This window comes from Arvicola amphibius, chromosome 10, assembly GCF_903992535.2.
Source record: "Arvicola amphibius chromosome 10, mArvAmp1.2, whole genome shotgun sequence".
Classification (NCBI taxonomy): Eukaryota; Metazoa; Chordata; class Mammalia; order Rodentia; family Cricetidae; genus Arvicola; species Arvicola amphibius.
The window spans coordinates 98,761,622-98,775,086 of record NC_052056.1 but is presented as its reverse complement, the minus strand read 5'-3'; the positions used below and the strand labels follow the sequence as shown (position 1 = coordinate 98,775,086).

At 49.8% G+C, this 13,465-nt stretch overlaps 1 protein-coding gene across 1 annotated transcript in view; it reads left to right on the top strand.

The window, feature by feature from the left end:
- Nucleotides 1-13,465, top strand: part of Mad1l1 (mitotic arrest deficient 1 like 1) — a 317,149-nt gene that overhangs the window by 29,249 nt on the left and 274,435 nt on the right. The window lies entirely within an intron of this gene.

Here is a 13,465-nt window from a genome sequence, read left to right as displayed (position 1 = left end):
TCTGCAGAAGCCTTCTTTCAGAGGCTAGCCCAGCAGGCCCAGTGCTGCATGCTTTCTTCTGGCCTCTGGGTTCGTTAGCTGCCAGCAAGGGTCCCTGCTACTCCTGAGGCTGCTCTGCCCAGACAAGACACCTCCGTGATTTCTTTCCTGTGACGGAGATCAGAGGCCCCTTATGCCCAGTTGGACCAGCCCTGTTGGAACACTGGCATGCTGGTGTGCCTACGTGCCTGGTGACTGCCATGTGATACTTAGTGTCAATTGGGCCTGTGGAGCCATTGCCCTTTCTGGGGGAGCAGAGACCACATTGGCCAGGTTGTAGTGTCTGGCTGCTCTACGAGCCTTTTGGGTCTATTTCCCTAACTATCCACCCTGTCACGAGCTCAGCTGCTGTCAGGGAAAGTGTGTCCTTGGGTACTGTCTGGCTGCCTGTGCTAGGCACGAGGAAGGAGTGGGTACTTATGGGGGTCCATGTTCTCATGGAAGAAGGTGGGAGACCCTTCCTGGAAGCTGCACTGCCCTGGACTTCTCTTGAGGGAGGAGGAGTGCATGACTTCTCCCAGCTGTACCCGTGAGGTCATGTCCTTAGGAAGAGTCTCACCTGGTGCCTGGCCTTTCTGTGAGGGGGAGGGCTCTCGCTTATTTGTCCATAGTCTCCTTTTAGCTGTTATGCCCTGGGCTGCTGAGGCTGTCTGGCAGCGATTTGGGTAGAGACTTGGGTCATGTGCAGACCCTGGGTGACTTGTATTCTATCCTTGTAGCTAGCTACACTTGTTCATAATGGTATGGGATGTATACCAGCTGCACTAAATGAGCCTCCTTATCACAGTAACCTGGGTTTGAGAATTGAGGGTATATGCTTGAGTGTGTACTTAGAATGTGTGAAACTCTGGGTTCATTTCGTAGTAATTCTTCTTTAAAAAGGGCGTAGGGGCTGAGATGGTTCAGTGGATGAAGCACTTACCTTGCAAACTGGAAAATTTCTTGAACCTAGGCAAAGGTGGAAGGAGAGGACTAACCCCACAGTGTTGTCCTCTGACCACCATACATGGTCATAGCACTTGAATACTGATAACATATGTTTTACATATGCAATAGAAATAGAAACTAGTCAGGTGCTGGTGGTGCTCGCCTTTAATCTCAGCACTCCGGAGGCAGAGGCAGGCGGATCTCTGTGAGTTTGAGGCCAGCCTGGTCTACAAGAACTAGTTTCAGAACAGATACCAAAGCTACACTGAGAAATCCTGTCTTGAAAAGCCAAAAAAAAAAAAAAAAAGAAAGAAAGAAAAGAAAAGAAAAAAGAAAGAAACTAAAAATGAAAAAGTAAAAATACCTTAGAGTTTGCAGAAAATTGAGATTTTTGATTCTCTGGTATGATGAGGATTTTGACTTTCTACCCATTTTTTTTAAATTCATTCATTTATTTATTTATATGGACATGAATGTGTGAGTTCGTGTGCCTCACAGCGTGCAGGGCTGTGGGGGCCAGAAGAGGGTGTTGGATGTTCTGGAACTGTAGTTACAGGTGGTTGTGAGCTGTCATATAGGTTCTAGAAACTGAACCTGAGACACAACAGTAGTGAGTGCTCTTAACAGCTGGGCTGTCTCTTCGGCCCCAAGGCTTTCCCTTTTTTACTTGTGTGCAGGCTTTGGGTAGCCTTTTTTACTTGTGTGCAGGCTTTGGGTAGCCTTTGGAATTTGTTTTGTGCAAGGCTGGGAGAGTGACTGAGTGAAATCTGGGAGCATGTAGATTAGACTTGATGCAGAGCAGGAGCAGAAGCAATGTGAGGCCTGGAGGGGGGTGCTGGGGATCATGCCAGGGCTGAGATTCCTCAGGAGAACTCATACATTTTCTTGTTCACATATTCATACGTGTATGCACCTATTCACAGACACACATGCATGCACAAGCACACATATATACACATACATGTCTGTGTGGCAATTTAAGGATTCGCTCTCTAGCTGGAGACCTAACCAGGCTTTCAGAGCAGGCAGGCACTCATGCCTGCATGCCTGGAGCATTTTGCTGCATGTCTGACCTGTGGTTCTGTGGGTTCTGAGGCGCAGCTACCAGTAGGTGGCACTGCCCCCTTGATGATCAGCTCTCTTCATGGAGGCCTGTGAACACCCTTGGCAGCCCATCCTGGGGCTTACTGGCCTCCCACAGGGACTTCCTCACTAGTGTCAGGGGTCTTGTTAACCCAGGGGTCTGGGTCCAAGGCTGCCAGCTTATGGGCAGGCAAGTTGTTGCTTTAGCCTGTGCCTTGTCTGCCCATCTGTGACCATCGTCTCTGAGAGTCCTCTGTTCCCTCGGGTCTGAGTGCTGCTGGTGTCTGGTGCAGGTCCGGCGAGGACACAGCTCCGGCCGTCCTGAGGTGCTTAGTCCTAATGTAGTCATTGCTTCCTAGTTGCTGCAATGAAATCCTGCAAAGAACAACTTCAGAATGGGTTGATTTTTGTTCCTGTTTGAGTGTGAAGTTCATGAAGGTGGGGAAAGCATGGTGGCAGGAGTGTGAGGCAGCTGGGTGGTCACACTGTGTCTACAGGCAGGAAGCAGAGAGATGAATGGGGGTACTCAGCTTGCTTTCTCCTTTTTATCCACCCCAGCTCATTGAATAGTGCCACCTACGTTCAGGTTGCCTTAAAACTCCATGGAAACACATACCTTCACAGTCATGCCCAGATGTGCGTCTACTAGGTAACATTAAATCCAGTCAAGAAAAGTGTTTGTGGCCTGTGCGAGTTCCTCATGGAATAACAGTGTCTCTCTCTGCAGTATGATGCTTCTTATGTCTGAGGAGCCTAGAGATATTAGAAGGAGTGTTTTAGAAGTTGGCAGAGGGAGTCAGATGCTGAACTGCAGAGGGATTGCGATGTGTCCTGCGCATTGGGCCGCATGGGCTAGGCGCTGGGCTTCTACCTGTGATGTGTCAGGTGTATGCAGTTCTGTGGGCTAAGTCAGACAGTTCTCTACCTGTGTGTCTATGCACAGGGTCATTTGGGCTAGGAATGCTTCTGTCTCCCTGTGGTGAGTCCCGTGTATACAGTCATATGAGCCGGAACAAACAAGTTTGTACCTGATTGTGTCCGGGGCAACAGGGTCACATGGGCTGGGGTGAATGGGCTAGGCTCTCTGGGATGCATCTAGTGCCATGGGTCATGTGGGCTAGGGCAGATGGTACGGTTATGGTGTGTTTAAGCACAGAGTCACATAGTTCTTTCTACCTGTCATGGGGTCATGTAAGCTGGGGCGGATGTACACGATCATTTGGCCTGGGAGTAGATAGGCTTTGTGACATGGAGAGTAATGGACAGGAAAGAGTGTGGCAGTGTATACATATTATGCTGTGGCATGGGACCAGCCCTTGTTGTTATGGGGAGTATTGGTGCTAGTGAGCTTGTGACCCTCTTAATCCTCAAGGGATTTGGGGTTTGGCACAGTGTTGGCATGTGGAGAGTGGTGACATCTTCACCCTGGTTTCCCAGGGTAGACTGTGGGAAGGACTTACAGTATGGACAGTGACAGACAGTCTCTTTCACAGGACAATGTGGCTGTGGAGTAGTGGAGAGACTGGCAGGGAGGGTGGAGGAGGAGTGCCGGGCGCTAATCTTGAGGAAAATCAGCTGTTTTCATAGAGCATTTCAAGCTGGGAGATTGGTTAATAACCCAGGACTTGCTTTTGATTGGGAACTTTGAGCAAGCTAGGAAAGAAGAGATTCCGTAGCCAGATAGAAGGCACCTGTGAACAATGGCTGTGAAGGTAATACTGGTGGTGGCCGCACGCAAGGGATGAGGGTGTGTGTTCTCAGCACTGGAGATGCTGGATGAGGCCACGTGTTCTTACCTTCCTACTGAATGTCCTTACCTGTGTGACTAGGTAATTAAACGGCAGGTCATCCTGGGATTGAGTGGGTGGTTCCTTGGGTATGTATGCTGGACCTGAGTTCCAGGTATCAACAGCCACATAAAAAGCCAGGCATGGCTGCACGTGCCTTCAGCCCTCGCACTGCCAGAGGCAGGGCAGGATTGCTGGGGCTTGTTGTCTGCTAGCCAAGCTCCAGGTTTGGTGAGGGATCCCATTTCAAGAGAATAGAGCGGAAAGTTCTAGAGCCGGACACTTCGACAGCCTCCGCACACCCGCATATGGGTGTGTACACAGTGGACATATGTTTCCTCCCCTGAAAAAAAATCAGGATGTGCGGCCTGGATAGAAAGAAATGATCTGGAGACAACATAACATGTAGGAATTCCAAAGTATCAATAAAAAGCTGTTCGGACCCATTAGCCAGGTCAGCAGGGTCCTAGGACTAGTGACAGTGGACAGAGATGACAGTTTTTCTGAGTGCTGTGGCGACCTGTGGGAAGGACACGGTGTGTACAGTAGCATCAGAGTGGTACAGCACTTGGGGATAAATTTAACACAGCATGTCCAAGATCTGTGCTTTGCAAACATAAGACGCAGCTGTCAGTAATTATGGATGACCTAATAATGGTGGGACGTGGCAAGAGACGGGGGAGGAGAAAATAGACCCTTCCTTCTTTGCTCTCGGGCGCCTGCTCAGCCCCCACCCTGACACCAGATGGGGTGTTTCTGCACAGCGAGCAGTTCTCCCTCCGGGAGATGCCAGCTGGGCGTCCTTCAATCCAGGCTCAGACACGGTCTGTCCAGAGTTTGGGTTGGATTCCACAGGTTGAGGCCTCAGACCCAAATGACTGGCTTACTCTGATGCCTTTCTCAATCCTAGGTTGTCACCAGGTTCCAACAGACTGGCTCCAAGGCAAGGCTCCCAGAACCCCCTTGGGTTGATTTGCTAGAGGTGCTCAGAGAATGCAAAAAAGCCTTTATTATGTTTGCCCATTGTTGTTTGGTTTGTGTCTCTGAGACTTATGTAGCCCACGCTGGTCTCTAATTCTTCATCTTACCGTTTCCACTTCCTGAGTGGCTAGGATTACAGGTGTTCACCACTAGGTTCACTTTGTATAGTTCTGGGAGTGGAGTCCAGGACTTGGGGCACACTATGTGTGCTGGCTAGTATTCTGTCAGCCTGACATAAGCAACAGTCATCTGGGAAGAGGGAATATCAGTTGAGGAAATGCCTCTACCAGACTGGCCTGTGAGCAAGCCTGTGGTCCCTTTTCTTGGTTCATGATTGATGTGGTAGAGCCCAGCGTACTTGGAGCAGTGCCTCCCCGGGCAGGCAGTCCAAGTATAAGAAGTGTAAGAAGGGCTGAGCAAGCCCCGAGGAGCAATCCAGTAAGCCTCACTCCTTCATGGCTTCTGCTTCGTTCAGTTCTTACCTCCAGGTTCCTGCCTTGAATTCTTCCCTGACTTTCTGGATGATGGACTACAAGCTGTAATCAGAACTAAACCCTTTTCTCCCCAGCTTGATTTTGGTCAAGGTGTTTATCACAGCAATAGAAACGCTAGCTAAGGCCGTAGGCAAGCCACATCCTGTGTCCTGTCGGTTAATCTTGGGCAGGGTACCTACACCAGCTGGAGTATTTGAGTCACTACTCAGTTCTGCATAGCATGGACAGACCGCTTTCCCCATGCTGAGGGACAATTACTTTGTTTCTCTCCAATAAACAACATTGGCATTGGTTAGATAAATTTCTAAAGGCATTTTTTTTTCTTATTTCAGAAGAAAGCATATGTTTAGAATTGATAGCTGATGCTAAATTGCCCTTTGAAAAGCCATATTTTTACACATTTCAGTCAGAGTACGGGAGCCCATGGCTTAATTGGGTGAGTGTGCTTTCGAAGGTTCAAGCAGAGAGCCAGAGTGAGTCACAACAGAGCAGGAGAGCAGGCGACTTCACTGGGTTGGCTTTTTAAACACTGTACTTAGCAATTCAGATGGAAACGAGAGCCTTATTAAGTAGGCTTGGAGTGCGTGTTGGACCCCTCTGCAGTCAGGAGACTGCAAGGGTTTTGGGGAGGGAATAATTTACCAGTGGCTGAATGCCTCTGTTACTTGGCATCTGACTCTTGTCACTTTTTATGCCCGAGCCTGGCCTTGCTTCAGTCCCTGCTGGGTGGTCATTATACCTGTCAGCATGCGTGTGGGCTGAATGGCATTGAGGGGCGGTGTGGTGTGGGCCACCGGAGGGCAGGCAGCTTTCCACTTCAAACTGCTGACCCGGAGTCAGGGTTGGGAGCCAGCAAGTGCTGACCTGGACTTTCTTGAAACATCTCTGGGCTGCCCAGATGACATGTTCTGGGGACTGGCTTCCCTGCCGTGCCAGGCCAATTAAGAGGACCGTGGGGAGAGTGGCTGTAGATTCCTTCCAAGGTGGGAGCAAATTGGGCCACCTGGCCGCACACATCTGCTCAGCTGCTTTCTCTGCTCCAGGTTTGTAATGACCCCAGTGTCATGGGACGTAAACGAGCTGTCAGGTGTCTTGAAGAAGTGATGTCCCTCATGGCTTTGCTTTTCTTTGAGGCCTAGATGTGGAGGAGGGAAATTTGAGAAGCATTTGGCCTCTGGGTACCTGCAATGTGGTCTTTTCTTGGACTTCATTTGGTTTATTGCCAACAAGTTGCTTGTTGCTGTCCAGGAGAGGGAGGGACCCAGCTGGCTTATGTGTTTGTGGTGGGCTTCCTCTACCAGTGGTCTCAGGGGCCTTAACTACTGGCTTGTTTCCTGACAGAGTCCCTGCTATTTTCTGCCCTGGAGGTTGGGAAGGTTTTGTGTTAGCTGTCTTTTCAGCCTTATGGTTTGGGACCTAAGGGTCGAGCTGGTCTTCAGAACAGTGGGCGTGTGTGAGGAGGGTGTGTGCTGTGGTGCGTGGCTCTTGCCTGTGGGCTTGCCTAGCAGTGCTGACAAGGCCCTGGGACCGCCCTTTGTGCCTTCCAGTGGGAAGCAGGGACTTCAGGGGCTCCCTGACCTGTGAGGTTGGGGAGGCAGCCCCTGTGTTTCCTTGCCCCTCTGTAAAGTTGCGGGAGGGTCTTCTTGGAGTGCTAATGGCCATCTGCTTTAGGTGGATGGCCTCGCGGTCCCATGGGGGAAAGGACGGGAGGCAGATGTTCCGTGTTGGCTGTTGTCATCCCTGTTCCTGTCATGCACCAGAGCAGGTCTGAAGGCGGCAGGATGTAGAGCATGGAGAACAAATGTTTTCTAGAGAAACCAACACACACACACACACACACACACACACACACACACACACACACACTCGTCTGCATCCTCAGCAAGGAGCGGCTGGCCTGGCCATGCTCCACACTCGTTCTGCCCTTGGTTCTCCCAGTGCTTTTGGGGTCTTTCTTCTAAGTTCTATAGATAGGGTTCATATCCAGTGTCTCCTCTGAAGTTGATTTGACGGCACCCAAAGCCTTGAGGGCACTGAGGATGTGATGCACACCCAGGGCTGATGTGAAGGGAGGTGACGATGGCAGCATCCCTGACGTCACAGTTGATTTTGTTCCCTTCCTCCATTCTTTTCTTTTTCTTTTTTGGTGTGTGCATATGTGTATACAAATATGTGGAGGCCAGAGGTTGATATCAGGTGTTTTTCTCAATTGCCCTTCACCTTCTCTCTCTGTCTCTCTTCTTTTTCTTTCTTCCTTCTTTCCCTTTTCCTTTTTATTGTTTATATGCATATATATTTTGATCAAACAGTCCATTTCCCCCAACTCTTTCCCTTTATCCCCTCCCAACTTCATGTGTTAATTTTTTTAACCCTACCGAGTTCACTTTCTGCTCATAGGTGTAGGACCATCTACTGGAACATGGGTAACTTGCACATCCCTCGAGAAAACTGACTCCCTTCCCCGACCTGTCCTCCATCCGTGTTAGGTTTTGTGCTGGCTTGCTCTTGTGTAGGTCTTGTACGGGTAGTCAGGGTCACGGAGTTTCTGAGTGCACTGGCCTTTCCATCCTCTTTTTCACAATGATCCCTGAGCTTTGAGAGGATGGATTTTGATTTTGATGCCCCATTTAAGGTCAATAACTCCACAGTCTCTTATTCTCTGCACACCAACTAGTTGTGGGTTTCTATATGAATTGCTGTCCAGGACAAAGAAGTGTCTCTGTTGAAGGTGGAGAGATATCCTCATCTATGGGTATAAATGTAGGTACTGAGGGGCAACTTAACACTAGGTCTGTTTAGCAGAGTGGTGGTGGTAGGTTCTGCTCTAGGGTCTGTGACATACCTGGTCATGGGTTAACAGTGTCAGGCACAGTTCCAGTTTGTGGAAGGGACTTTCAATCCAATTAGAAGGTGGTTTGTTGCTCCCGTAGTCCTCGTGCCACTGCTGCACTAATGGGCATGTCTTGCCGGGTTGGCTGTTACAGATGGAGGGCTGCTTCCTTTGCTCCCAGGAGCTTGCAGAGCACCTTCCAGTGCTCTGAAGCTAGCCAGTTAGGGCCGAAGCCTTCGGATTGGTACCAGCTTGATTTTTCTGTGTCCTAGGACTCAAGTGTGTGTCTACATGACTTTTTAAGACAAGTTCTACCCCTCAGGCAGTGACATCCTAATCTGGTTAGACTGGCCAGTGAGCTCCAGGGATCCTCCTTTCTCCACTTCCCCAGCACTGATACTACACACCTGTGCTGTTGTACCCCTTTTAGTACCCCTTCTTCCCACCACACCCCACTTTCTGAGACAGATCCTCTCTCTGTATCCCCGACTATCTGAAACTCACTATGAGGCCAGGCTGGCCTCAAACTCATAGAGATCCGCCTGGTTCTGCCTTCTGAGTGTTGGGATTACAGGCGTGTGCCACTATACTGGTGATATGCCCACTTTACAGGACTCTGGGGCTTGAACTTGGTTCCTTTTGTTTGTGCTGTATGCATTTTACTGACTGAGCCCTGTTGGCGAATATTATTTTAAGGTGTGTGACTTTTGTTTCTGCTGCATTTGTTTAACTCCGTGAAGCTGTGATTCTTTGCTTGTCTAAAACACCTGATGGTCTAATAAAGCACTGAATAGCAAATAGTGAGGTAGGAGCAAGGATAAGCGGGGCTGGCAAGCAGAGAATATAGATAGAAGGAGAACTAAGGAGGAAGAGGAACAAGAACAAGAAGAGGAGGACATAAGAGCCAGCCACTCAGTTACACAGCCAACCATGGAGAAAGAATATACAGAAATAGAGAAAGATAAAAGCCCAGAGGCAAAAGGTAGTCAGGATAATTTAAGAAAAACTGGCAAGAAACAAGTCAAGCTAAGGCCAGGCATTTATAAAGAATGAAGTTTCCGTGTGTGATTTATTTGGGAGCTGGGTAGTGGGCCCCTCAAAAAGCCAAAAGAGTAAAACATCACACAACAGAGTGGAGCTCTGTTCTTTCCAGAGAGCAGTTGGAGGGGCGTCTAGGCCTGGGGGTGGTGGGCCCTCGTCTTACTTGGGAACTCTGGTGGAGAGCTGGTGCACCGAGCCCTTTGAGTAGATGCCTTTGTGTGGAGCTGCTACAAAGAGAACAGGTCCACATTCCCAGCAGCGAAATGGAGTTCTCATTTAAGTCAGGTGCCCTTCCATTCTCCACCCGCCTTTGCGCTAGTTCAGCTCTTACCTGAGTGAAGAGCCCTGAGCGCTCCTAAGCGCAGAGCTGCCATGCCTCTGAGCATGTCGAGCCCAGGTCTTCCTTTATACCTTGCCCCACACAGACCCAACCACGCTCTTCTGCCACTGCCATCTTACTGAGGATCTTGGGCCTGGGCCTCCCTTATGAGCATCGGCTTTGAGGCCGCGGCTCAAACTCTTCAGTGTTAACCCAGGGCAGGCTGTCTCCCAGGGGTGGGGCCTGAGAGCCTGGGTTCTGCCACCCAGCATTGCCCTGGTATGTGCTCTTCCCTCCAAGAGCATGGTCTGCTGTAGGGAAGGTGGGCAGGTTTCAGGAGTGACATCCCAGCTCCTGCTGTCCATGTGTCTGCCTCGCTTGACCCTGGCATGTGTCCCTAGGCTATAACAGGTTGCCCCCTACCTTTGGGTGGACGAGGTGTTGCCTGGGCAGTGGGAGGTGGAGGATTCTGAATGAAGCATGAAGCACTGTCACACGTGCTACACTCATGGGACAAGAGAGTGCCAGGTCCTAAGCTGCAGGCATCTTTCCATGTCTGCAGAACACACACAGCTTGATGTGGGACACAGTGACAGCTGTCAGAATGTCCTGGGAGTATGGCTTTGGCTGAAATGTGGAGTTTGCAGAGATCACGGTTGGCAGCACTTGTTGAATGGTGCCAGCGGAGCCCATGACAAATGTTACACATAGTGCTTCTTCATCTAAACACATGTGTTAGAAAAATCCTGGGATCACACACCTGGGAATGTGCCTGGAAAATGCATTCTGCCTTTCTCATTACTGTGTTTTTCCATTTGGAGCCAGTGAAGTCTCTGAATTGATTTTTATTTTGCTTATTTTTTCTGGTGTTTATTTGTTTTATATGTATATATACATATACACACCTACCGTGGTGTGGTATGGAGGTCAGAGGGTAGTTTGTGGATGTCAGTTATCCATCATGTGGGTTCCAGGTATTGAACTCAGGTAGGCAGGCTTGGTGGCAGGCCCCTCAGGCCCCTTCATTCTCTGAGCCATTTGTCTGACTCTGGTCTTGTTTTTTGAGATAGGATCTCATGTAGCCCAGGCTAATCTTGAACTTGCTATGTAGCTAGGGACGGCTTTGACCTTCTGATTTTTCTGCCTCTACCTCTGCAGTGTGAGACTATAGGAGTCCACCACTGTGCTCAGTTCATGTGGTGCTGAGGATGGAATCCAGGGTCTCATGCATGCTCAGCAAGCATTGTGCCAACTGGGATGCTTTCCCAATTAGGGAAACTGTTTGGATATAGCTCTTTCCTGACTCGAGGGATCTCAGTGTGGATGGAGTTATGGCTGAGCTTACACACCAGTTTGGTGGTCCATAGGCTAATATTTGCTTGGACTGGGGCACTGTGGCATGAACTGGCGAACTGTCACCTGCCTCAGCGTGGCTCTGTCTATCTTCACAGGCCCAGGCTCCCTGTGGGCTGTGCAAACTGGGGTGTGGAACAGTGGAATGTCTATTCTGTAGTTTGTTGTTAGAAGTAGGAGCCTGGTAGCTGCTAGACGACCCGTGTTTGTGGACTGTACCCCAGGCACATGTTCTAAGCAGCCTACGGGGTTGGGGACAGACCTGCTGTGTCTTTGCTGGTTTGGTGCTGTTGGTGGGAACAGAGGCCAGGCAGGTTCTACTCTAGAAGCAGGTGTGTTTCTAGGGAACCTGCAGTCTTCTTGAAGGTAGTCCTTGCTCAGAGGGTTGAGGGTCCTCAGCTGCCTGCAGGATATCAGTGCTGTAATGGCTGCAGGCTAGCTTGCTCTTTGGTAGCATCTCTGCTCTCGCTATCCCCCCCCCCCACACCAATCTGTGGCTATGTATGGCCTCTACCTGACAGTGCGGGACAGAGACTTTTGGAGGAAACCGTGGCCCAAGGTCAGCCAAGTAACCTTGTATCTTGTTGGGCTGCATGGCTGATCCTAAAACATGGTGGGCTTTGCCCTTGTAACCTCCATCCATCTGGCCTGGTGCCAGGGAGCTGGCCCTGCATCTTTGTGGGATGTGTCGTCCCACGCTGTCACATTTCCCTTCTGCCAGGGGCCACCATTTTGGAGCATAGCACAAGCACATGTGGCAGGAAGCCCCAGCTGGAGGCATCACTTACAGACCTGTCGCTCTGTGGCACTTTGGCAAGGCCTGCTGGAAGGCTTGCTCAGCCCACCACCTTTGCCCTACCTCCCAGCTGGCTCTGGAATTGCTTCTGGTGCGGAGGCTGCCAGGTGGAGGCTGCCAGGTAGAGCGCAGGCAGCCATCACTTGGGAGAGGAAACATTCAACTTTGGAGGCAGCAACACAATACCATCTCCTCTGTGGAGGCGGCCGAGGTAGAAGATTAGCAATTAATTCTTTATTACGTGCAAACTCCTCTCCAGTTCTGTGGAACCAAACAGTCCTCCCACCGCGAGGAGGGCGGCTCCACTCAGTTCACTCCCAGCGCACTGCTGCTCGTCTGCTCTTGAGCTGATAGGAATTGCTTACGAGTCTTCGTGGAAGACATTCAGACACGCAGTTCTCCAGCTTCCTACTTGCTCCCCCGCCTTTCCCCTCTTCTCTGGGTATAGTTTATTGTGCTTTGGTCTCAAGAGCATCTTGCTGTTTATTGGGATTGCAATTACAGAATGCAGGTATCAGCCGCCTTTTAGGCTAGACAAGTTGTAGCACGTTGATTTTTGTTTTCTTCAAATTATAGCTTTTTTTTTTATTGACTTATGAGAACATTGGCTCTGGGGAGAGTCACTGGGTGCTGTTACTGGTCTTGCCTTTAGTTTGGACAGTTTTATTGTTTACTGTAGCTTGGCTGAACAGTCAGAGGCATGCCAGTAGATGTTGCTTCTCAGTTATCTGCAAATTATGAAGCTTGGAGGTTTGGTTTTGAAGGTGGTGTGGGATATATATATATATATATATATATATATATATATATATATATATATATATGTCATCGTTGTAGTCTTAGAAAAGGACCAGCTACTGTGGACAGTATGAGTGACTGGACTCAGCTGTGATATGTTCAATAAAACTTTACTTTTGGACTGAGAGTATAGCTTGTTGGTAGAGCACCTGCCTAGAATCCCCCAGTGAGGGGTTAGGGGTGTGACTCAGTGGTAGAGCAACTGCGTAGAATCCCCCCAGTGAGGGGCTGGGGTGTGGCTCAGTGGTAGAGCACCTGCCTAGAATCCCCCAGTGAGGGGTTGGGGGTGTGGCTCAGTGATAGAGCCCCTGCCTAGAATCCCCAGTGAGGGGCTGGGGTGTGGTTCAGTGGCAGAGTGTTTATGAATGAGACCTAGAGTTCCATCTCCAATAGTGTAAACAAACAGAATAACTTTGTTTGAAAAACCAATATCTGGTTATTTGGTTTAGAAGCAACTAGAGCGTCTATTTCTTACTCTGTTTCTTACTGTAGCTTACTCCCCAGTGACTTTCTGCTCTGGTGTTCCGGGAAGTTTTCTCTTCTCCTGGTCTAGGAGAACCTGCCAACATCGTGTGCCCTTGCTTGGCTGTGTGGTATTGAGTGAGTGTAGTACAGGGTGGTATCCCCAAGCTGCATGCAGTACCTGTCCTGTTGGTCAAAGGGGACCTCACATAGTGACCTGTAGCTCTCTGAAGGACATGGGACTCTTCTTTGGAGATCTGAAGGGATGCAGCCCCTGTAAGGTAGCCTTGGGTTAGGAAACATGGACACAGGGTCCAGAGCTGTGGCATGAGCTGAGGGACAGAGAGCAGGAGGGTCTGCCTGCTGCAGATTGGGAGAGCCCTCAGGAAGGAGCAGTTCTTTGGCAGGGCTGGGCTGTCAGAACTGGTCATATGGAAGATGTCCTTTAGAATGAGTAGCTGGTGCCAGGGGCTGTATGAGGGTCTGTACGTCTGGGTGCATAGTCAGGCCTGGGTGACATGCCCTGGCTTTCCTGAGAATGGTGTGAGCTTTAAT